Source organism: Tiliqua scincoides, chromosome 9 (genome assembly GCF_035046505.1).
Source record: "Tiliqua scincoides isolate rTilSci1 chromosome 9, rTilSci1.hap2, whole genome shotgun sequence".
Classification (NCBI taxonomy): Eukaryota; Metazoa; Chordata; class Lepidosauria; order Squamata; family Scincidae; genus Tiliqua; species Tiliqua scincoides.
The window spans coordinates 35,015,682-35,041,334 of record NC_089829.1 but is presented as its reverse complement, the minus strand read 5'-3'; the positions used below and the strand labels follow the sequence as shown (position 1 = coordinate 35,041,334).

Below are 25,653 nucleotides of genomic sequence, written 5' to 3'. Positions count from 1 at the left end.
GGTGGTTGGAGAGAGGTAAAGGAAAGAGGAAGAGGCCATCTCAGAAGACAGTGCAGGTACCATGGGGGGGGGAGGAGAAGAAGAGACACTTATACAGTATATGGCCACTCTTCATTTTTAAGAAAGTTGTCCAGACTTAAAAGGGGGGAAAAGAATCAATTGACATTTAAAATTTGAATAAATTTACATAAGTTTACATAAATGAATATATTAAAGATGAACTTATATGAATGAATGAATGTTTTGCAATAGCTCAAGACCTATAAAAGACCTGACACAAAGCAAGGCCAGCCTTTCCTTTGCTGTCTCTGCTGCATCACAGACATGAAACAGAGAGCAGTGGAGGGAGCCCTCATCTCACAGCTCCCACGAGAGGTCAAACAGTCGCCCTCATGCTGAAAGCAGTTGCGTCGGGCCAGTGCGGGCTCCAACAAATCTCCAGAGGGCCATAGGCTCATTGGAGACTCCCTGAGGGCCGCACTGGGAGTCCTTGAGGGCCGCAAGTGGCCCCAGGGCCGGGGTTTGGGCACCCCTGATCTAAGGGATTCTAACTGAACCTTCACAACTGTGACAATGATAAGAAGTTGATGATGAGAGGTCTCTGGAAAGCTATTGGAGGTTGCTCCGGGCCTGGGGCAAGCAAGAGACAGGTGGAGGAGGAGGAAGGGTGAAGCAACCCCCTCCCCAGTGATGAATTGTGAGGCCTCATTGTTGGGTCATGAGTTAAGGGATAGCTAGCACTGAGGAGGAAGTATGAGGTGTTGGAGATGTTGATGAGCCCTCAATATCACCCAGTCCCATAGATTTCAAAGTAAGATTCAGGTTCGCAAAGTTCATAAAGTGTATGGTGAAGAGGGTCCCCTGGAACCTAATACCATTTTTCCAAAGCCTCAATGATTCAGTACCTAATTCTGTATCCACTAGGTTTTCCAGTAATCTAACCCTAGCAGATAACAAGAACTGACTGTATATCTTTTGGGAAATGAATAACTATTGTAAAACACTTTGCATGTTAAAGAAGCTATGAAGAATTTTTTTTTAAATCACTACCTCATTTTTTGTAGATCATGTTACCTGTTCCCACAAAAACAAATTTAATGAGTGTTTTATATTGCTGAGGTCCTTGGGACAAGTGTCAGACTTTAATAAAAATGGGAAAAACATTCTTGTGGAGTTTTCAACATTTGTACACAATTTATAACAACATGCATCAGAAGACCCTTCTTCACCATCATATCCAGCAACCATTAGGAAACATAAAGACTATGAGCTGTTGAGAATTAATGTTATTCAGATTTCAGTATAAATTAACTTGGGGGGATTTTCCATGTTGATTGGGCATGGAATCATGTACAAATGCTTTTATGCAAATGCCAGAAGTCTCATCGCAAAGATGGGAGAACTGGAATATCTGGTGACTAGGGAAAACATTGACATGGTGGGCATAATGGAAACCTGGTGGAATGCAGAAAATCAGTGGGATACCACAATCCCGGGCTATAAACTCTGCAGGAGGGACAGGGAGGGGCGTGTTGGAGGTGGGGTGGCTGTTTACGTTAAGGAAGGGATAGAATCCAGCAAAGTAGAGATTGAAGGCGGGTCTGACTCCACCACAGAATCTCTGTGGGTTAAATTACCAGGCCTCAGGAGCAATGTAATACCGGGGGCGTACTATCATCCTCCAGACCAGAAACTGGAAGGAGACCTTGAAATGAGGAAACAGATCAAGGAGGTGACAAGGAGGGACAGGGTTGTACTCATGGGGGACTTCAATTATCCTCATATAGACTGGGTCAATTTGTGTTCTGGTCATGAAAAGGAGACCGGATTCCTTGACATGTTAAATGACTGTGCCTTAGAGCAGCTAGTCATGGAGCCCACCAGAGGACAGGTGACTCTGGATTTAATATTGTGCGGTACTCAGGACCTGGTTAGAGATGTCAGTGTTACCGAGCCGTTGGGGAACAGTGATCATGCTGTGATCCATTTCGACATGCACGTCCGGGGAAGAATACCGGGCAAATCTCTCACAAAAACCCTTGACTTCCAACGAGCGGACTTCCTCAAATGAGGAGGCTGGTTAGAAGGAGGTTGAAAAGGAAGGTAAAAAAAATTCCAATCTCTCCAGTGCATGGAGGCTGCTTAAAACAACAGTAAATAGAGGCCCAGCAGAAGTGTATACCGCAAAGGAAGAAGGGCTGCACTAAGTCCAGGAGGGTGCCCGTATGGCTAACAAGCCAAGTTAGAGAGGCCATAAAGGGCAAGGAAGATTCCTTCCATAAATGGAAGTCTTGCCCTAATGAAGAGAATAAAAAGGAACAAAAACTGTGGCAAAAGAAATGTAAGAAGGTGATACGGGAGGCCAAGCGAGACTTTGAGGAACGCATGGCCAGCAACGTTAAGGGGAATAATAAAAGCTTCTTCAAATATGTTAGAAGCAGGAAACCCACCAAAGAAGCAGTTGGCCCTCTGGATGGTGAGGGAGGGAAAGGGGAAATAAAAGGAGACTTAGAGATAGCAGAGAAATTGAATGAGTTCTTTGCATCTGTCTTCACGGCAGAAGACCTCGGGCAAATACTGCTGCCCGAACGGCCCCTCCTGACCAAGGAATTAAGTCAGAAAAGGTTGAAAGAGAAGATGTTTCAGACCTCATTGATAAATTAAAGATCAATAAGTCACCGGGCCCTGATGGCATCCACCCAAGAGTTATTAAGGAATTAAAGAATGAAGTTGCTGATCTCTTGACTAAAATATGCAACTTTTACCTAAAAACGGCCACAGTGCCAGAGGATTGGAAGATAGCAAATGTCATGCCGATCTTTAAAAAGGGAAAGAGGGGGTACCCGGGAAACTATAGGCTGGTCAGCCTAACATCTATACCGGGTAAGATGGTGGAATGCCTCATCATAGATAGAATCTCAAAACACATAGACAAACAGGCCTTGCTGAGGGAGAATCAGCATGGCTTCTGTAAGGGTAAGTCTTACCTCACAACCTTTTAGAATTCTCTGAAAAGGTCAACAGGCATGTGGATGCGGGAGAACCCGTGCACATTATATATCTGGACTTTCAGAAGGTGTTCGACACGGTCCCTCACCAAAGGCTACTGAAAAAAACTCCACAATCAGGGAATTAGAGGGTAGGTTCTCTCATGGATTGAGAACTGGTTGAAGACCAGGAAACAGAGAGTGGGTGTCAATGGGCAATTTTCACAATGGAGAGAGGTGAAAAGCGGTGTATCCCAAGGATCTGTCCTGGGACCGGTGCTTTTCAACCTCTTCATAAATGACCTGGAGACAGGGTTGAGCAGTGAGGTGGCAAAGTTTGCAGACGACACCAAACTTTTCCGAGTGGTGAAGACCAGACATGATTGTGAGGAGCTCCAGAAGGATCTCTCCAAACTGGCAGAATGGGCAGCAAAATGGCAGATGCGTTTCAATGTAAGTAAGTGTAAAGTCATGCACATTGGGACAAAAAAATCAAAACTTCACATATAGGCTAATTGGTTCTGAGCTGTCTGTGACAGTTCAGGAGAGAGATTTTGGGGTGGTGGTGGACAGCTCAATGAAAGTGTTGACCCAATGTGTGGCAGCAGTAAAGAAGGCCAATTCTATGCTTGGGATCATTAGAAAAGGTATTGAGAACAAAAAACAGCGAATATTATAATGCCGTTGTACAAATCTATGGTAAGGCCACACCTGGAGTATTGTGTCCAGTTCTGGTGGCCACATCTCAAAAAGGACATAGTGGAAATGGAAAAGGTGTGAAAGAGGGCAACTAAGATGATTACTGGGCTGGGGCACCTTCCTTATGAGGAAAGGCTATGGCCTTTGGGCCTCTTCAGCCTAGAAAAGAGACGCCTGAGGGGGGACATGACTGAGACATACAAAATTATGCAGGGGAAGGATAAAGTGGATAGAGAGATGTTCTTTACACTCTCACATAAAACCAGAACCAGGGAACATCCACTAAAATTGGGTGTTGGGAGGTTTAGGACAGACAAAAGAAAATATTTCTTTACTCAGCGTATGGTCGGTCTGTGGAACTCCTTGCCGCAGGATGTGGTGATGGCATCTGGCCTGGATGCCTTTAAAAGCGGTTTGCACAAGTTTCTGGAGGAAAAATCCATTATGGGTTACAAGCCATGATGTGTATGTGCAATCTCCTGATTTTAGAAATGGGCTATGTCAGAATGCCAGTGCAAGGGAGGGCACCAGGATGCAGGTCTCTTGTTATCTGGTGTGCTCCCTGGGGCATTTGGTGGGCTGCTGTGAGATATAGGAAGCTGAACTAGATGGGCCTATGGCCTGATCCAGTGGGGCTGTTCTTATGTTCTTATGGCACTGCTGTTCAGCCCGCTCATTTCTATATAAATAAATGATCCCTACTCCACATATAAAAGTCATCTTGCTACTAAGTAATGATCACAACAGGGGAGATACCATAAACGTAAGTGTGAGAAGTGGGGGTGAAATTCTTACCTATAGTAATTAAGCAGCACAGAATTGGACTATATAGAGAACAGGGTGCAAGTGGCAGGAGAAAAATATCAGTAGGGCTCACCTTTGAGAAGAGATCAGATGATCAGAAGACAGTTTGCTTTGACTAAGCAAAAACTAACTTTTATTTATTTAACACTTCATACACAGGTTAAAACAAGGGAAGTGAGGCTTAAAAATATAGAAACAGACCACATATATAAGCTTTATTACTAAATGTAATACTTCAATATAGAACAAATAAAGTTAACTTCTCAACATGCAGTACTTGTCTATGAATTGTTTACCTTTTCTAGCTTGGACATAATTTGTAAACTCTGAGGTATACCCTCTTAAAATATCTTCCAAGGTGTATCCTATTAAAATGTTCCCAAAATCACAATCCAATGGTGTTTTCTTTCCATTTATAACCAAAGGTGTAAATTGAGTACATCTATAAACTAATCTTAAAGGCTCCTCCCAAGTTAAGTTGCTAATACCATTGTTATAGTATATCTAAGAATAGTGACCACAGTGACCCAACTAGAGTGCTACTGACTGACTGTTACCCCCAAATTTCATCAAAAGAAGTCTGTTGAGTCTTCCATCTTTGCCATTTTGTTGAATCTAATTACCTCTCCTTACAGGAGTAGAATAAAGGACATAAAGAAACAATTTTAAGATTTCTTGTCCATCTTGGACCAAGAGATTTATTAAAAGCATGAAAAATAAATTGGTCAGGCTAGCTTACTCAAACATGAAAACATCACCTAAAGAAATTCTTACAAAGGACGTATTAATGAAATTTCAACATGGCCCAACATCAAGGCCTGGCATCACGCTTATAAAATGTTACGTTTCTGTAATTAGAAACATTTGGCTTGGCTAAAAATTGTGAAGGTCTTGTCCAAACAGGACAAAGTGAATAGAAAACTATCCAACATAAAATCAAAACAGTCCTTTTTCTACCCCTACTCCACCTCAAAAATAGGCCATAAGGCATTTAAACAAAGGTACCAGAACACACATATATAAGTTGAGTTGAAAGAGATGCATCCATGCATGTTGCATAGAATGAGAATGTCAAACATCAGTTGGGTTGAACTTGTTTCCATAGCCGTCTAATCTACTTTAGATAGTTGGCAATAGCTATACAACAAAACAACTGTCAATGTCATACTTCAAAGTGTATATAGAATAAGGGAAATGGCTCTCAGATCTGTATACACATGGTTGTTTAAACATGCATATGATAATTTATCCACACATTTGTCCTGATTTAGAAGCTGTTTGCATGGTGGATTTACATAGTATAGCCAACTTTTTGCATCTTAGCAAGAGTAATTTCACTGAAAATAAGAAACATTTAAATGAATGTTACGCTGACTGCAGTAGTTGACTATAGTTTAAACTTTTTAATGGTTGATTAGCATTATAGACGCTAGAGATTACTTGAGCAGAGTCTTAAATAGATGGCTTTGTAATAAAACAAATGACTTTTGCAGTTGGGAATGTGGTTATTAAAAAGATACCAGTTTGGTCAACCAAGTCCAAAGCTAAACATAGGAAATAACAGGACAACTATACATATAGTTCTTCAAATACTGAATACAGTTTCCAACAAATTGACCTCAAGGGAACTTATAGTGCAATGTGTGCATACCTACTCAGGTGTATCAAACCACTGTTTCAATGGGACATACTCCCAAGATAGTGTGCATAGGACTGTAGCTTTATTAACTTTTATAAGAGTTTCTGTTAGTAATGTTTTCAAAGTTAGCAAGTTTCTATGAAGAATTTGATAAACAGGAGATCTGGTTCAGCAGAACAATGAACATTCCCTAAAAAGTGGTACTCATGTTATCTATTCCATGTATGCATTACACAGCCTATTTTATTCTGGTTAGGCAATTCACTATGCATCAAAATTACCTCACTGAGGGTGCAATCCTAACCCACTTTCCAGCACCAACATAAGGGCAATGCATTCCCTTACTTTGAGGAGGCCTCCGTGATTGCACCCAACTGCAGGATGCACTATATGTCCCATTGGCATAGCTATGCCAGTGTTGGAAAGTTGGTTAGGATTTGGGCCATAAAATGGAAAGTACTACAGGTGCTGCAAAGCACCATGTTAGCGGCCCCTCAAACTTGCTGTCGGAGCCATTCTGGGCAACAATGGCAATGTGCAGGGGCTCACCAAACCAAACAGGGACTGCTGCATGTTGTCATCACTGCCCAGAATGGCTCCGAGGGAGAGTGGAAGAGGCCGCTTACACTGCTCATTTTGGCACCGGCAGTACTTACCATCTTCCCCCCCCCCCAGTCATGATACTGCTCTCTTCTAACTTCATGAAAAAAATTTTGGGATATCTTCACTAACCAATCAATAAATAATGCCTTGTTGTGACTGGGTTTCATCAGTGTGCATACTTTGGATTATATACAGGTGTGTGCCGCTTTGCGACCTTCTGCAAGCCTCAGATTGAGAAAAATCGCATCTCTCGCGTGAGAGACATGATTTCCCTCAATCTGAGCTCCACAGAGGCAGCACACAGACGTGTGCTGCCTCTGGGAAATTCAGACAACCCTCCAGAGGAGAGGGGAGCAGAGCATCCCCTTCCCTGCAGAGGGACAGGATTGCATCAAGCCCCACTTGACAATGGAGATTGTGGTCCCGATCCCTGTTGTTAAGTGGCATGTGACTGTATACATCTAACTGACTATCCTCTGTTCTGACATGCATGTCTTTCTGACATGCAATAATTTCACCCTACTTTTCATTTATGTGCAACTTAATACTACTGTAAAAAAATTGTTTCTATTATAATAATTGAGGTTGGAGAACATAAGTTTGTATCCTTATGTCTGGCCAAAACCAACTGTAAGCATTTATGCAAGACCTAAATTACCTCCTTGAGCTCACAGGATCAAATCTGAAATTCATATTGACCTAAGATAGACTCCATGTTAAAATGAAAGTTGAGCTCAGTTTTCATGAGTTTCTGCACGAGTTTTGTGTCAAAATTTGAATGCTTGTTAACCAAGAATCCCTCATCCAACACCTAAATGAACTGCACACAAAAACTGCTTTCTGTCCAAGTCGTGGACACCTAATCACAGTTCAGACAAAGCTGAGCAGAAAGCTTTTTTCTTTTGTTTTTGCTGGGGGGGGGGGGCTACTCCATGGGTTTCTGCAGCTCTCAGTTTAGCTGATGAAGCAAGCCTCAAACAAGGGAACTGTGGAGAAAAGGGAACTGTAAAATCCTCACGTTTGTCTGACCAGGCTTGAGGAAGCTCAGTGGCACATCTTATGGCAAAAATTTAGCTGAAAGCCAGTTCCTTTTCATAATCTCTGTAAGCTGTTTCCCAACTTGGGGCTGGTCACATGGACCAGGGGAAGACTTACTCAGTATATATAACAGCTCTGCCAAAGCCAGCCCAAGACTTCCTGATTCAACATGCCAACTGCTACCCGCCCTTTTTCAAAGATGTGCCTGCCTCTGCTCCTTTCACTCTTCTAGCTCAGCACTCTCCTACCTGCCACATTCCCTCTTTCCCTCTGTCCTCCTCTTCCTTTTCTACTCCAGGTTGTGGAAACTGAAGGAGCAAGGGAGACAAGTAGGCGAACAGAGATGGGGTGCTGCCTGAGAAGACTGCTTCCTAGTTGATGTTGTGGATGTGCCCACCCTGATTCTGCCTAAGAAATAGCCCCTAGCTTTATCAGGCAAACTAAGGCTTCCAAGGCTCAGACTGTCCTGAGGATCAAATTAGAGCTGCACACAAATGCACACTGGGATTGTTTTCTTTTTGAGCACAGGAGGTGTATATCAAATAGCCTGAAAACATGGTGAGGGAGGGTTGGACTTTAGTATGTAGCTCCTGCCATGGTCCCTATCCTAATTGCATCCCTTCCCCCATATGTTATTTCTAGGTTTAAAAAAAGTTTCTGTTGGCTTTCAATACAAGTCGTGTTTTATAAACAGTATTCAGAGTGGTGCACCTTTAGGCTAAGAACATCACTGGAGGCTAAGTGCTAAAGCCTTACTACATCCCACCATAGTTTCAGGTCATTCTGCACACTTATTCTTCACTAGTTGTTTTAAAAGAATGAATTTGTCTTGCTAATACTGGGTTGCATTCCAAGAAAGTTAATGACAACTTAAATTGCAATCATATACATGTTTTATCAGAAGTAAGTCCTCCTGTGTTCAATGGGGCTTACTCTCAGATATGTGTGTATAGGATTACTATCTGGGACCTGTTGAAATTAATGGAACATGGGTTAGCCATGATGACCAACTTGTCTCATTGATTTCAATGGTGCTTAAAACATGGATACAACTCACTGCAAACCAAAATATTTTATAAATTTCAGTCCATCACTTTTAGTTGGATTAATTTTTAAGTAGCTCATAAGATTCATAAGTGACTCAGGGCCCAATCCTATCCAATTTTCCAGTGCCAGTGCAGCCATGCCACTGGGACATGCCCTGCATCCTGTGGTGGGGAGGCAGTCACAGAGGCCTCCTCAAGATAAGGGAACATTTGTTCCCTTACCTTGGGGCTGCATTGTAATAATAATAATAATAATAATAATAATAATAATAATAATAATAATAATAATAATAATAATAATAAACTTTATTTATACCCTGCCTTTCTCCCCAAAGGGACCCAGTTGTATTTGTACCAGTGCTGGCAATTTGGATAGGATAGGGCCATCACTAAATTTCAGTGAGGATGTGACCTTTGCACAGATTAAACTTCCCTTGGTTCTAGTACACATTGTAGTTCCCAGAAAGCGGCTGGCCAAGATCCATGTAGTTGAAGTCACAAACCTGGCTATATTTTTGTTTCACAGGTACAAATAGTTACCCTAAACCTTCCTTTTGCTTTCTGATTTCCTTTCTATTAATCAGCAGCTGGACACACAGATTCTTGAGCAATAGAAAGACAAAGGCTGAATGCACACAAAAATATATATATACAGGTGAAGATATCTGTCAGCACCACCTGAATCTCAACAGTGATGCATCTTTTGATATACTTCCAAATGAACACTAGGTAACAAGAGCTAGATCTATCACCATACATTGGTCTCAATATCTGCTGTGCAGTATTAACAAGCAAAACAATATTTTTTTTAGTCTATTGCATTTTCCAGGACTGTTTGAGTGCATGTGATTGCACAAGCAACTCTGCTCTTCATTCCCTCTGAAACTGTGCATCTGCTAATGTATCAGGGCAAGGCAGAACGATGGATGGGAACTGTGATATGCACGTATCACATAAAATTTCTACAAGTATGCAACAATCTTTCACTATAATGTGAAACTATGGGTGGGGGTCAGGAAACCCACTCACAAAAATATTGTTCTGAATATCAAGGAAATCAGAGAGACTTTATACATTTTCCAAGGATATCTGAGCTTGTGGGGAGACAAAGTTCTGTGGAACTAAAATTTAGGGTTTTGCCAAAATTTAGGGTTTTGCCTAAACCTGCTGAGAGATATTTTCACACATTACACTAAGCATGTTTGACCCTCTCTCATATCATGTGTGAATGTTATTAATATAGGGTAGAAAGCAGAAGAACCATTTTTAAATCAAATGGCTATGTTAGCTAACATAGGCTTTATCTGTATTACAGACAAGTCAGTGTCATACTTGAAAACCACAGTCTCAATATTATCTCAGATCTAGTCTTGCTTCTGTCTCAGTGTGGCTCTTTTTGACAGCTTAGAGTTACTTTGAATTAACACAGCATGGTATGGGGTATTATTTCACATATAGGGTTCTTGCCACCCCTCTGAATTGCTCTTACATGCAGGGTGTCAGGCTATTTTGTTCTCTAGGTAAGACTAACTACTTGCACACCCCTCCCCCCCAAAAAATTGCCAACTTCAGTTTTCAAAAACAAATGTCTTGTAGAAAAACTGAAAAGCAGAAAACTTGAAACAGCTAAATTTATTTTAAATTGCAAGAATAAGTATAAATGTGCCCTTTAAAGGTCTATATTGCGCCCTGCTGAAGTCTATGCCTGAGGCAGCTGCCGAGGTGGCCTAATAGCACTGGCCCTGGGTACGTGATTCCAAAGATGGGATTCCCTAGTTGAGAAATCTATGTAAAAATAAATGGCATTTGAGCCTTACCGCCACTGTCCAAGCCCAAACAGAAATAAAAGGAAATAGTATGAACTGGAAAGCATAGATTGGACCTCGGTATCCACCGATAACAGAATCCACGAGTGCACTGAAATTTCACTTTAACAGTAGTCCAAACCACAGATCTATTAATCAGAAAGGGAATTATAAAATATTTTAAAACTACAAATGCTCTGTAAACTATGCTTGAAGATTTCCTAGTCAACCTTATCATTCAGCAGAGCAAGAGTACAGAGCAAAGAAAGCAAACAAACTTTTGCACATCTTCATTTTATAGAATCAATCAATTCTATCTCCATGCAATGTTCCCAAAGGAACATTCATGCAAAAAATGCATGAATTTCCTGAAAAATTCTGCAAAGAATTTCTTATATGAACAGATCTCTCTGTGATATAGCTGCCACTCCTTAGGGCTAATATCCAGTTGCAAGAATGCATTTTTCAGCTGCTATGAGTCACACAAAATTCCCTTCTTTACCATTATTGACCCCAAAAGTGCTTTCTGTGCCCGTGGATAACAATACATGGAGACAAAATTTGACGATATGAACCAGCCAATTATATGCCAAAAACAAATGCCATGCAAATAAAATAAAACATTCCAGAATCAGTTTGGTAACATGCACCATGACAGAAAAAGCAAAATAGTCGTGCAATATGGTAGAGAGGAAAGCATAGCCAATAAGCCTAGCAGCCCAATCCTAACCTGTGTGGGACAGGCAGGCAGGCAGGCAGGCCTTTGCTATATCTAGCACAGGGTTGGAGGTGACTGTGGCAGGGTAAGATATTTTTTCCCCGTGAGCACTGCCCAAGCCACCATAATGGGCTATACCGCAATGGGGCTAAATCGCTGGTGCAGATCTGAGCAGCTCAGATCCAGGCTGCTTGGAAGTGGGATTAGGATCCAGCCTAACTGCCAGAGGCGGCCCCACCCCCTCCCAACCTCGCCCGTCCATCAGTCCGCCGGCCACCTGCACAAACACACCTTTCCCAAGGTTTGCTCCACCAAGGTGAGGCCAGTGCAATGACATGCACTGGCCTCCCCAACTCCAAAGGAGGCACAGACATACCTTACAGCACATTCACAACACTCCTGGACAGGCGCAGGGGACTTGCGCCGGCCAAATGGCCAGTTTGGATTGCACAGTAGATTCATCAATAGCTTCACCAGCTAATTCACTCTAATGAAACAGTCTTTCCGATCCCAGTTGCAGTGAAGACATTACCCTGGAGTGGAGAATAAAAGCAAAATCCACTGATCTTGGCACACTAGTTTTCTTTTTTGGTCTGGGGCTGAAGTAGTCCCATACCAGGTACTGCTTAATGTGCATGAAATGTTTTCCTATGACCTTACATGAATAGGACTTGTTACATTCCAAGTTTGATAAGTCAGAAAAGTTGGGTGCGCACACATACACCATCTCCCTGCACTAGTGTACAAAAGTTTTACTGTGTACAGATAAGCTACAAAATCACACACAGGAGCAAATTCCTGACATACAAGAAGATATAAACATGCAGACACTTCACATGTCTCTATACCTGGGTAAATAAAGACGTATGTGAAGTTGTATTTATTTTATTGTTGTTATATTTATTTATTTATAGTCAACATACAGAAAGAATCTCAACCCATCCCTGGCTCAAAGCACATCCCATAGAATTATTTTGACATAGACATAGTAGAAAAGACAGGAGACAAATGTCTTCTGTGTCTATGTCCTGGTGTAATAATTAATTCTTGCCTTGTTCGAAGCACAGATTCCAGTTAGGCATTCTAAGATGTTAGGGTCTTAGACCATTGGGCTGTTGGGACTCAAGACCTTCTGATCTAGGCTAAAGGGATTGGTTTATGAACTACCTCTGATTCGATATAATGCAAACCTTTGTATAGCTAGAAAGAATTTATCTGAAAAATGGAACTTGTTTGCACTTGAATAAATTTAAGCAAAGGATATACATCTTTATAATGACCCAGATATTTCAAAATTTTCTTTATAGCTATCTTTCAAGTAACAATGCTGTTAAGGATGATGCTTCATCAGCTAGTAGCCCTATTATGATATTATTAGAGTTCTTGCAGTATTTCAGTGTCGTAGCTCTGCTTGCTTCTGAAGGGAGTCTCAACATGTGCAACTTCTTACAGCACTAAAAAAGTGTCCCTCTGACAACTTAATTGCAAACCCACTTCAATCCCTGGTCTCAAATTCCAGTTACAAGGGCTATCTTGGTTAGTATTAACTATAGTTACTGCTAATGCAAACATGTTAATGTTACATGCACTGCTCCCTTAAACCATGGCTAATGCAAATCACAGAAGGAGGAATTTGTGCAAGAATGAGGAGAGAGCCCGTGCAATGCTTCTGAACTCCTAATTATGCTTGGGAGACCAGGGACATTACATGGGTCTTGATTCTCAAAAAGCTAGAAATTGTTCAGATTTCTATAATCTAGCAGGCTATTCTTTTCAACAGTATTTTATAAAATTCCTGTTATTTTGGGTACTGAAAGAGATAAATGTCTCATTAGATGTTGTTACTATTAGAGAAATTTCAGAAATGGAAAAATAGACAACTGCCAACTAAACATAGCAATATTTGGCTAAAAGGTTGCAGGAGGCTCAAAGCAGATCTTGTTGGAGCAACATCTCAATTGTTTTGACCCGAAATTGAATATTTGAGCAAAGAGTTGCATTCCAAGATCATGCAAATAAATTAACTGAATCCAATAAAGTAAAAAGGCTGACTTTTTTCAACAGGTGGATTCATAACATAGTTTTTTTCTTTTCAGGCATGAAGCCACATGAAAGTAACTGCTACAAAACTCTGACATTGGTATAGAAGGTGATTTGTACTAACCAAGTTAGGGCCCAATCCTATCCAATTTTCCAGTGCCAGTGCCGCCATGCCAATGGGGAGTGTACTGCATCCTGTGGTGGGGAGGCACTCACAGAAGCCTCTCAGGGTAAGAGAACATTTGTTTCCTTACCTCAGGGCTGCATTGCAGCTGCACCAGTGCTGGAAAGTTGGATAGGATTGGGCCCTTAATTGTGAAACCAAGCCCAATTTCCATGTCAAAATGTGCATGTTCTGAAGGAGTGAGAAGCTTTTCTTAAACAGTTAAGTAAATTGCATGAACATTGAAAGTGTTTCTGTTTTTTTGTGGATGTTCTGGTTACCAATCACGATTCAAACAGCTATACAAAAACCCCAAAGGCTGATCTTGGAGCCCTCCCGGCACAAAAAAGTTTCCTCATGCAAGGAAATGCAGAGGGAAAGGTTTACAGATGGGATATAAAGTGACTGCCTACACTTTAAACTCACTCGGGGAGTTTCCTTGAGCTGGGTTGGACAAGCTCAGGGATTGCACAGCTCCCTTGTTTCCAAAACTTGGGAGCTTTCCTCGTTTCCACAGATCCCTATAAAACCAGACTTGGGGACCTTTTGCACACTTGAACAAAAATAGGGGAAAAAAATTCTGGAGGCTGCATAGAAGCACACTAAAAAACCAGAGTGCTTCTTTTCCAACAATGAAAGCAAAAAGTGACACTGAAAAGCTTGCTTCAGCTCATCTACAGCTGTAGTTTGAAAATGGGTAACTTCTGACATTGGTATTGTAGCTTCTCTGTGGACAATCCTATATCACTGCTGAAAAAAGATGGAACCCCCGAGTACCACTCAACCTTACTACTTAGTTCTATCACAGAGTTCAGAAGGAAATGTCAATGGAAGCCTATGGAGACTGTGATACTGCTGTATATCAAAATGAAACCTAATCATTGCACATCCTTGCAGATTCATCAATATAAGAACTTTTAAGAACAGGAAAAAGGCCAACCAGTCTCATATATCAGCCACATTTAGCATAAAGTTTCCTGAAGCTTTATCATTTTCACTGGCAATGTTAACTGATTTCAATTTTCCTAACATTGCCAGAGCTCTTCCCTGGTGGGGTGTACCCAGACAATAGCTCCCTGCACTCTTGTTGGTCACTGAAGAGCATGAAGGGTGGCTATGCAAAAGTGCTGTAAAGAAAGACAGGGACCTATTTTATCAGAACCCCTCTGCTGTGCACCAAGGGATCCAACTACATAGACAGGAAACCACTAGTCACAACAGTCACAACAGCCCTCCGCTGTGCAGGACTAAGATCGTGTGGATGAGAACCACTAACACAGAATTTCCTACCTGTGAATTCCTATTCTTGGAAGAAGAAGGGGGCATTCATAACCTCATGGAGTAGAAGGAACCTTCCCAGTAGTTACAAATGACACCCTTCTTCCTTCCAAAGGAATGTCTGGTTTAGTGCCTGTATAAGGATGCTTAGGACAGAATCTGTGAGGTTTCTTCAGCTCTGAACATTACATTTTGCAGGAGGAAAGATATAGCACAGGCCACTTACATTTTTCTTTTTCAAATTTCTTCCATAAATTACACAGCAGCAGAGAGAAGCAGTTCCAACACACAGAGTTTGCTGGTTAGCTCAGCAAGTCGCCACTCTGGATATTAAAGAAAAAATTCAAAGATAGCAACTGGAACTCACTTGTACATCTATTCCCAATGAAAGATGCCATGTCCAAAGGCAGTATCACTCCCTGGTTGAATTTCTACTGTCAAGCTCCTTTCTTTGCCTGGATCCAATTTCTAACTTCTCAACATCATTCTTTTCAAGACTTGTCTCATGAATTACAGGAACTTCGATTGCCATGAGAAAAAGAAGCAGAAACCAAAATCCTTACGTACTGGACTGTCTGCTTGTGTTTCATGACTGTTCCTCCTTGTTCCCTACTGCTTCCTTTCGACAGTTAGTGTAGGCTTGACACTGGTTGCTTTAAAGTGAGTTTACCTAAATCTGACAAAACCAGAAGAATTGACATAAGCCTAAAAGAGTGCGGAAATGAGAACTGATAGTCTAGGCACACAATGGCATAGTTGTGCAATTTTTCACTATGCACCTAACTTTTCACCGTGCATCAACATTATATTGCATCACAAGAAATGATTGCAAGACCTGCTCACTGCCAACATAATAAAGAGGCCATAATAAAGAGGTTCATGGAAATTTGGGATTTGGGGTCTGGTGAAACAATCACATGACTGTTTCCTATGCCCAGACTTGACACATTTCAGCCAGCATTGAGAATCAAGTAAATGAATCCCAAGTTGAAGTTTATTTACATCTACAAGCTGTTTCTAAGTTGTTTCTCATGAGAGACTTCCAACAGCTACTGTGCTATTATGATTAGAGTGCCAAATTAGTGGTGAGACACAGGTTCAAATCTCCACTCATCCAGGACCAGCTCAGTCTGGGCCAGTCACTGTCCCTTAGTCTGACCTACATCACAGGGTTGTTCTGAGGATAAAATGGGAGGAGAAACTGCATATCATCCTGAGCAACTTGTACAGAGGATGGGGTAAAAATGTTAATTATTTATTGTAGATAAATGTATGGGCCACTTGTTCAAGGTAAAAACCCATCCTAGAAGAACACCACCAGCAGAAGGACCACAATTAATCTACACATTTCCAGTTTAATAAGGAAAGTAAATCACAGTAATTCCCACAAAATCTACATTAGGTAGCAGATTACAAGTCACAATATGTGGTCATATTGATTTCTTCTGCAAGTCCACCATACTATTTCTTACAGGAGCTCAGAAATAACACTTACAATGCTTTCAATCACTGTGCTATTTTACATGTTTTTCATAAGTTTTTTGAAAGGAATCAGAATTGTAACAAGTTTCTGCAGGTCATACATCTCAAGATAATGTTAACTTTGCCCAAATTTTCTATTTAGAGCCTGATCCTACCCTTCTGCAGCATCAATCTTTCTCAAGCTGACAGGGAGACAGCCATCGTAAAAGTGCTGTAAAGCACATTGCGGTGATCAGGAGGGGAGACACTGACACTGAGGCCAATGAGGGTGGGTGCTGAGCCTCTGAACAGATTGGAGAGGGTCTGGGGGCCATCAATGGAAAGTCTGCCACTGAGTGGTGCAGGAGCATTCTGGGACAGAGGGAGGGTGGGGAGGGGATGAAACTGGGCAAGAGGAGGGAGGGTGAGGAGAGTGATTCAGGCCTGGGAAGGAGCAGGGACAGTGGCAGAGGATCCTACCTCCAGCTCAAGCCTGAAAGCCCTACACGGGGCTACTCAGTTCTGCACCAGTGATTGAGCTGACACGGATCTGAGCAGACCCATAGCATCTGCTACGGCTTAACCCGGAGTAAGGGAACCAATGTTCCCTCACCTCGAGGCAACCTCCAGCTGCCTCCCTGCCCACACAGTGGTGGCTATTTCAGTGCCACTGTATCGCTGTGCAGGCAGTCCCATTAGGATTGGACTGCCCCATATTCCAGCACCTCTGTTTTTTCATACCTACTCATTGACCAGAGCTAAAACAAACAGTATCAGTACAAACCTATTAAATTTGATTTATAAAGGCAAATGAAACCATTAATACATATTTTAGGATGAAAGGAAAAATAAATATAAACTTGCTCTTGAAATGATTTTCAGATGGCCCAGTTGCTGTCTTCTGAGACTTATCAGGGACTTGACAATGCTTCAGGACTAATCCTGAACTAAAGTTCTTGAAGAAGCAGAAAATAGCATATTCTGTGCAGGCTGTTATGCAAAGAATCACAGATTTGGCACCAAAACCCCCAAAATGTTAATAAGTGACACTATGAAAATTAATACAAAATTATGGAGATCTCATTTAGCTTCTTCTAACTGCACACATTTTGAACATTATTTAGCTGTAAAACTGCCAAAATAAAGAGGATGTTTAAACCATGGTGATTTGGGAAAATAATGCATTTAGGTATAAAAAGCATTCAGCTGAAGATTAAAGACAGTATGGATTTTAGAGGCGAAGCCACGGAAAAGACACACTTCTTAATTAGTTATACAGAAGAAAAGTCTGTACCAAGGAAGCCCAAATTTTACACCTGCGAAGAACTAACTCTGAACTCAGAATAAATCATACGAAGTGATCCAATATATAAAAATCTGCATAACTGGCATATATCCTCTTAATTTGCTTGCTTTATTCTGAAATCTCTATTTGAACTTTCATGGGTTTTGGAACTTTATTTACATTGTTGTTGCATGGCAATAGGATAGGTAAGACAAGTAAGGTACAGGCAAAAGGATGTAAGGAAATTGACCAGTTGCTATAAAGCAGAAATGTGCAGGCATTCCACTGCATAGAAGCTTAACTTTTAACCAACATGTCCTGTTTCAAACATTTACAACAAAACATTGCAACAACATTGTACAATTGCAACATTTACAAGTATTTACAACCAGGAGGACTAGAAACTTATTTAAACATTTACAGCCCAAATCTTCTATTGTTCAAAGAACTTGAAACAGTTGTAAATTCCTCCACAAAATTCTGTGTTGTAAAACATTGCCCTGATCATATTCCCCAGCCTTCTGATTGACATGCAATGTTAAAAAAAAATATTCAGTTCATAGTATTCTGAACAATGATGTGCTGAACAAATATTAAAGCATTTCGAAGACAGTTTCATTACAGGGCCAGCTTTACCCATGTCACAAGCGTGTTTTGTGTGACATAGATCATGGCCAAAGACAGAATACATCTCAAGGCTATAATATGGCTATGGTTTGGACAGAGCTGCAGAAAAGTGTTAGAGGAAGCAATGCTGCCCAAGTTAAGCACTTTTTAAATCCCAACAATTTCAGTAAAAGCTAAGGAACTCTTTAATATACTCCTTCTGAAATAAATGAAATTTAAAAGTACTTAACTTTGGCTGGGTGCCCAAACCTTTCCAGCCATTGTGCTGTTGGTTTGAACTGTCCACCTTCATGGAGTTTTTTGTTTTTTTTTTAAGCCAAAGAAGGGTTCAAAAAAGGGCTTAAATGACATTCTCACCAACAAAATAGACCAAAAGAAGTAATCTTCTCCCCCCATTTTTGGAGCCCATGTGATAGCAGTGTTCAAACTAACACAAGAATTTAATCAAAACTCCATTCATTAACAAAGGTCTGAGTCTAGACTCGTATTTGTACCATGCAATTAGTATCATGTGCCCAAGGGGGCTCTGAACGTATGTTACTCAAAACATCAGCGCCATCAACATAGCACGTGGCCAGCCATTTCTGAAACTGAAGGGAGTAGTCTCAGCAATCTGCAATATGAATTTACAAACCTGCTGTTCAATGGGAGGAAAAGTCACAAATCCCACTGGGCATACACAAGCCCTTGGGTGCACCTAAAGTGGCTCTTTGGATTCCAGCCATAATACTTAAATATAGAACACACATGAATGAATTCAGGTGCAGCATCTTTTAAGTACAGCTGTGCTATGTCTTGTGCACAGAATCTGGGAGCCAGAATTCTTAATTTCCAGGAACAGATTCCAGGCTTTGAAAACATTACGTGTTTTCTCAGTTTTTAGCTTTACAAATGAGGGGCTCTGCCTCTCCAAAGTGGTCTTTGATCTTGCATGCCTTCCATTTTCAGACATACTACTTCAAATACTTTCTATAGATTATTTGGTCCTAAACCATCTAAGTGCTTGGGGCAGAGGGTCAAAAACTTTGTCTAGCAGCTTAGGTTTCTCACAGCAAAGAGATGTGACTTTGGAAAGTATTTTTTCTTTGTATGGCTAACACAGCTCTGAAGTTACAGAAGAAGCAACCATGCTAATCGTAAGCATTATTAATGCTTTTCATTGCAGCCTTGAAAAGTCTCAAAGTCCAAGCACAATGATGATGTGGATTTTACAATGTTAGCCTCTTTTATGAAAGAGGGGAAAAAACATAATGTTATTCTTCCTTTGGTTGCTAGACTCTGACAAACAATCACGAACACTGTAATATACAGTGCAATGCAAGGGGTCAGATTCCGACACTACTGGGACTGCTTTTGCGTCATTTTCTTAATTTGTGTTTAGACAGTAGTAATATTATGACTGTGTATGGTCCAGTTTGACCTGATAAACACAGCTCTTTAAAAACTAATTTTGCCTAGTGTACTTATAAAGACATAAAATTCAGCAAATGTAAACACATCTAAAGCTTGATGCCATAAGAGATGGGCTCTTGAAAGATGGTAGGGGAGAGACAGAGGATAAACACAGATCACTAGAAGAATTGCAGTTAGCTTTCCCAAAATCCTGGTGGTGCATGAAGTTGTATAACAACCCAACATGTTGAATGAAAATCTACATAGCTTTTGGTATCAGAATCATCAAGTTGAAAATTCTGCATATGGAATTATCTGTTGAGTCACTGAACAAGTATAGCAGGGAAATGACAGCAGATTTCCTCACCTGAACCAAACTATGTGTTATACTTTAGCTCTGATCATCAGCAGAAATGAAAAGGATACTTCCTAGCCAGTAACTCCAGCCATTCTTATTATTCTAATAATATTCTGGTGGGTTATTTTTTTTCCTGCTGAAACATGAAGAAACAGACAGAAAACATCAATTCATTCAAAAATGGCCATCAAACACCCATCAGATCATAAACAGTCTCAAAATCAAGGACTGATTTCAAATAGCGGATTTTACTCATTATAAGTTCATTTTTCCATTCTCTGCCCAGAATCCCTCAGTCCTGACCCTGCAATCAGCCCTTCCAGACAACTGGAGAGCTCACAATTTTGACTGATCCCCCCCTTCTCCCCCAAAGTTATATACATAAATGCTTTATTTCAGAGTATATCAGCCTTTTATTTTGTAAGTTTGCATATATATTCCTAAAGGCGCTCTTTTAAAACAAAGTTGACATTTCAGATTTTTCCCAAATATCTATCAGAAAACTATACTCTTTTTCATTATCAAATTATTTCAAACACTCTAAAAATGATAACTTAAGGCAGAAGCTGGGAAGTGTGAGTGGAGACTTTTTATAAAATCAAAGCATTTCAAAGCATTAGTCTTTTTGGTTTTTTTAATCTTATACTAATTCCAGGTATATCTATTCAGAAACCAGAAAGAATTTCTGAAACAGAGACTTCTTAGACTTAGCACATAATGTGAAATCAGAAGATGCTTATGAAAAGGAATGCTCCTTATTCAACTCAGAAAATAATCTGAGTTTCTTTTTGGCTTTCGCACCCCCCCCAAGTTCATATAAATTCAACTCAGTGCTTTTCTATTAGAAGCACTCCAAAGACACCTGTGTGCAATTCACAGCACATTTTAAGCAAAAGACAACATTCAGGGAAGGGTGATGGGGACTGAGTGGAGCCTGTGGGGAGGGAGTGATTCTTTTCAGCCTCACTTGAGGAAAACTTGTGCTTGTTTAAAGAAAAGTAAGGCTCACGTTAACGCACTGATAGATTTTATAGGTCTCTTCTAATGCAAATACCCCTGGTCACCTAAGGCTCCCAGGGTATGTAAACAAGAGAATGTGTCAGCTCTCTTTCCTGAAGATCAGGCAATTTCTGATCTCAGCACTGCTGCAAGCTAAAGCCACAACACTGATGCTGCAACTTGTACATTTCCTCAATCTCTACTGTTCTTTAATGAATGGGTTACATTATGGCACCTAACACAGACACAAATGCAACAGCATTTCACTTGGTATCTGCTGAAGAAAACTCTGGACAAGTGGCTACTGAGAACTAGAGCTCTCAAGAGGGCTGAGAAGTTCAGCATCCTGTAAGACAAATCCTTTTCCATCCCATTCCGTAATGTTGAAAGCACTCTCTGCAGACTAACTCTGCAATTCCTACCTTTACAAAGGTTTACTTCAGTTTTAAAAAAATTTGGCGCTGGGTAGAAATAATCTGGGGGCACTGCTGTAATTTTGGGCAAGTCTGTTTCATATGCGGAAAATGTTGAATACCGCCCAAGTCAAAAATAACAGCAAATAAAAAGAACAGTTAAATTACTGTACGTTGTTGAAATCATGAGTGTTTATTGTTATCTACTTGCTTTCGATAAATGTGAAGCAACACCTGAACAGGGGTATTTGTAAATGTTCCATGTAGCAGAGAACACGCCAACAGAAAGCAGATTATGCATGACAACTGATGGTCTTTGAAACAGGAAGATATTATGGACAAGCTAACTTTAAAGGGACATGTCAAATTACAGCAGATCTGCATTTCCAATTATTTAAAAGGCACTTTACTTAGAAACATTGTATTTAAGGGGGCAAAGATATTTCAGAGCATGTCTTGTAAAGTGCCTAAAGAACACCAGAAAAGAACAGAAAGAGAAAGCAAATATTTAGGAGGTACGTCTATCTGAAGCTGCTCTTGAAAACAAATCAAACCCCATCTTATCCTGTCCTAGCTAAAAATGGAGATTATCTAATGAAATCAAGGCCCAACTGGCAGTGACACCAAGCAGCCTTAAATCAACTTGAAGCCTAACATGAACCCAGGGTACTCGGAGATGCAACTCTCACCCTTTTTATTTTAATTTCACAGAAGTGGTATTTAAGGATAGACATTCTGCTAAAGGCCATGAGAAGGCTCAACATCTGCGAATGAAAGTGCTGTCGCATTTGTGATTCTTAAAGCAAGAGAGCTCTCCCTGCTTTAAGGAAAGAGGAAAGAAGAAGTTAATTCACAGGGCACATAAGGCTTGCAATTGTCAAAGAGCAGACATGTCAATGCTATCATTATCAGGCAGATCGGCCAAGCGTTTAATGGTAGAATCTGGAGACGTTCACTCTCCACTATCAGAATGACATCATAACTAAAACAGCCTTCAGCATGGAGGAACAAGCAACAGCACAACACTTGCCCACTGTAACACTTTTGGACCCCTACATCTATTGTGTCACTGCCCCATACCCACACACACATACACAAACACCCTTTGGAAAGACAGATCATGCTTTTAAACACCCTGCCTCTAAATCTTCATCTTGATGATAATTTTTGTTTTTATTATTAATCACAATTTAAAAGTTGTCTTCATAAACAGCCCCATTTGGAGAAATGGATGGGAAAAAAATGAGAGGGGGGGGGAGAGAGTGTGTGTGTGTTAAAGCCACTAGTTAGAGATGACTAGTTGTCAACTATTCACAAACGTACATCAATATTTAAGACATTTCACATTGCTCCAGTGATCTTCACTTCTGACTACAGTAAGAGGGTGAGGTGAAAGAAGAAGACGTACAATCAGAAATCAGCTCTCTGCATTTCTGATTAAGTGCTATACTACTTGCTTTCCTGTTTGATTTAATATATAAAATCATACAGATGTCCACATACTCCACAGACATGCAGACACAGACCTTTGAGTAACTGAGCTCCTCAGCTAGTCAAAGATGACAAGGACTCAAAGCAACACCCTTCAGCCTTTAGAACAGAAGCATCTATAAATAGCAGCAATTTATTCAAATTACAAATTTGTTAGCATTCTATTTTCTTGACATACAGTGCCAAGTCCTCCTCCCCCCCCCCCCCCGTTTCACAGCAGGTATACAAAGGCACTTTAAGAAAAACCTCACCTTGTATAAGAAGCATAACCGAGAAGTAAAAGTTAGGTAAGCAAGCAGGGAACCTAAATAACCCCAAGGCTACACACACACACACACACAACTGAGAAGCACTAAAGAGACCCCCATAGTGAATTGTAGATCCATTCCAAAGCCCTTTGCCTCTTATTTGCACAACCTATTGATGTACTTTTGCAGGTCACTTACTTTTCAGTTACGTTTGAACCCTGAACAATCATGAAGATTGAAGCAGCTGGCTTGGGGGGCTTCTGGAGGATTTGGTTTCGTTTGCAAATAAGTTTCTTTCATTGGAAAAAAAAATCCAAATTATGCAAATCTGCTCCCCGATAGGAAGTGAATATTCAATCAGATGGTGATATTGTCAGTACTTCTATCCAACACCCTGGACAGGATAGATTTATGAAGCAACGTCCCCAGTATGCCTTGGTCCTCACTGAAGCATCTTGAAGTTAATTAAAGCTGTAAATGTCCACCACCGCCACCATCCCCCGTCCACCCTCTCATTCAGGTTTACTATTTCAACATCAAACCAGTCAGGAGAAGAGATGGGGGCGCTCCCCCTTCTTCTTGTCCACTTAAGGAGCCTTCTTCCAAAGTCAGTGAACAATGAACAAAGATCTGAGTGATCGAAAGAGAAGAGGGGAGGGGGAGAAATATTTTCCGCAGAAATAATCAAATCCGGTGGAAACGGGTAAAAATATAGTTGCTAATATTAAACTAGGAAAGGAAACCTCCTCCTCCTCCTCCTGGCTGGGTTGTGCAAAGGCGTTCAACCAGCCAGCCTCTGTCAGAAGAATGTTTTAAGGGGGGGGGGCAGAAGGAGCTAAATGCAGCCAGCCTTCTTTATTTGCAGCCCTGAATGAGCCCAAACAAGGCTCCTAAACTTAATTATGACACTTAAAATAAGCTCCCCCCCAGCCTCTCGCACACAAACAGGAAGGCACTGCTGCTGCCTGTAGCAGCCTAGGCACATCAGCTCAGCAAAGACGGCCCCTGTTGGAATTATTTTAAACTGCACAGAAGGGACAGGAGCAGGGAAAGGAGAGAGAGAGCTTTCAAAGTAGATCTCCTATTGGAGTGCCTGCAAAAGGACACACGCCTGGATCTCTTTTTTCCTCCAAGCCGTCTCTTATCTGTGTCTTGTCCTCTCCCTGTCTGAACAGGCTTTTGGAAGAGGGAGAAACACACACGCAACAGAAGCAGGCAAACTTCACATTGCAAAGAGGGACTCCTCTCTCCCCAAACGGAGGGGCTCTGACAACTCACGTCTCCGCCTAGACACTATTGTAGCCATAACAATATCCGCTACACAAAACCCCTGCGACAATAGCACCCGTGCACCTAAGAGAGGCTCCAAGTCAGCCAGCCAGCCCTCGTTTTGTTTTGCAAATCTCTTGTCTCTCTCTTTCCCCCACCCCCGCCTCAGACGAGGAATTCCAGGGACCCACCAAACAGTCAAACCAAAAATGAAACCCCCCCCCCCAAATTATGCAGATCTGATGCATCAGTTTGGAGCCACGATTAAGCCACAAGGTTTTGTTGGTTTGTTTGTTTCTTAAAGGCAACCTGAACTTTCTTTGGAAATGTGGATCCAGTGAAATCCCAGCCCCCTCCTAGTTATTTCTCTCTCTCTCTCTCACACACACACACACACACACACTGACAATGCTGGCTTTTTCCAAAGTTTCCCACCGTCCAGGCACCTTCCTTCCTCCCTCCCTCTATATGATGAAATGTTGGTCACACTGCAACAGATGGGTGCGTTCAGAGCTGGGTTTTTCTCCCTACTTGAGCATCAAAGCTCTCTCTCTCTCTCTCTCTCTCTCTCTCTCCTAAATAACTTTTCAGTGCGGCTGAAAACACACAAGATTGCTTTAAGGAGAGGGAGGGAGAGAGAGAGCGAGCCTGGAGTGTTTTCACTTCTTTCAAGCAAGAATTCTGGGGGTGCAGAAGAAAAGGCGAAGATCCACGCACCCCTCTTCCAAAAGGGACCAGCGCAGCTACTTCAATGGCTACCAGTTCCCAAGTTCCTTCCTCCCCCTTGCATCAAAAACACCTCTCTCCCTCTCCCCCGCCCTGCAAGAGACAAGAGCGCAGCGCCTTCATCCTCATTCAATCGCTGGCACCAGGAGCCCCCCCCCCCCGCTCCGCTCTCCACGTAAGTTTCCCTTTTAACCTGTTACTCGAGGTTGGGTCTTCGGAACGCCCCCGATCCCTGCCTGGCAGGTGCCTGCTTCTGGCAGGGGGATCTCCTGCACGCCCCCCCGTCTAGCTTTGCTCCAGAAAAGAGCGCTCAAAGTGCCAAGAGATGCAAGTACAGAGCCCCCCCCCCCCGCTCCAGCGCGGATGCCAGAACGTTACCTCCACCGCATTAAGCACGCCGGCGTGGATTCTTAATCAGAGGTCGATTAGGCAGAGCACAAAATGGCAGGGCTGCCTTGGAAAGGGGCGAGAGCCCCGCGCCGAAGTTTTGACACATGCCGGGCACGGCGGGAGCCCAGGCTCGGGTGGCAGGGCCACCCCCCAAAGAAAGACCCTCGTCCTTCT

General features: G+C 41.6%; 1 protein-coding gene across 10 annotated transcripts in view; it reads right to left on the bottom strand.

Annotated features, from left to right (window-relative positions):
* ZNF536 (zinc finger protein 536) overlaps nt 1–25,653 on the bottom strand; it is a 551,190-nt gene that overhangs the window by 523,916 nt on the left and 1,621 nt on the right. The window contains exon 1 of one of the 10 annotated variants that reach the window (XM_066636755.1): nt 25,468–25,545. The exons of 7 other annotated variants lie outside the window; for them this stretch is intronic. The gene's annotated coding sequence lies outside the window, so the exon portion shown is untranslated. Of the gene's footprint in view, nt 1–23,292; nt 23,383–25,282; nt 25,349–25,467; nt 25,546–25,653 lie in introns of those variants that run through there. 2 more of the 10 variants (XM_066636758.1, XM_066636756.1) reach the window with 2 other exon arrangements.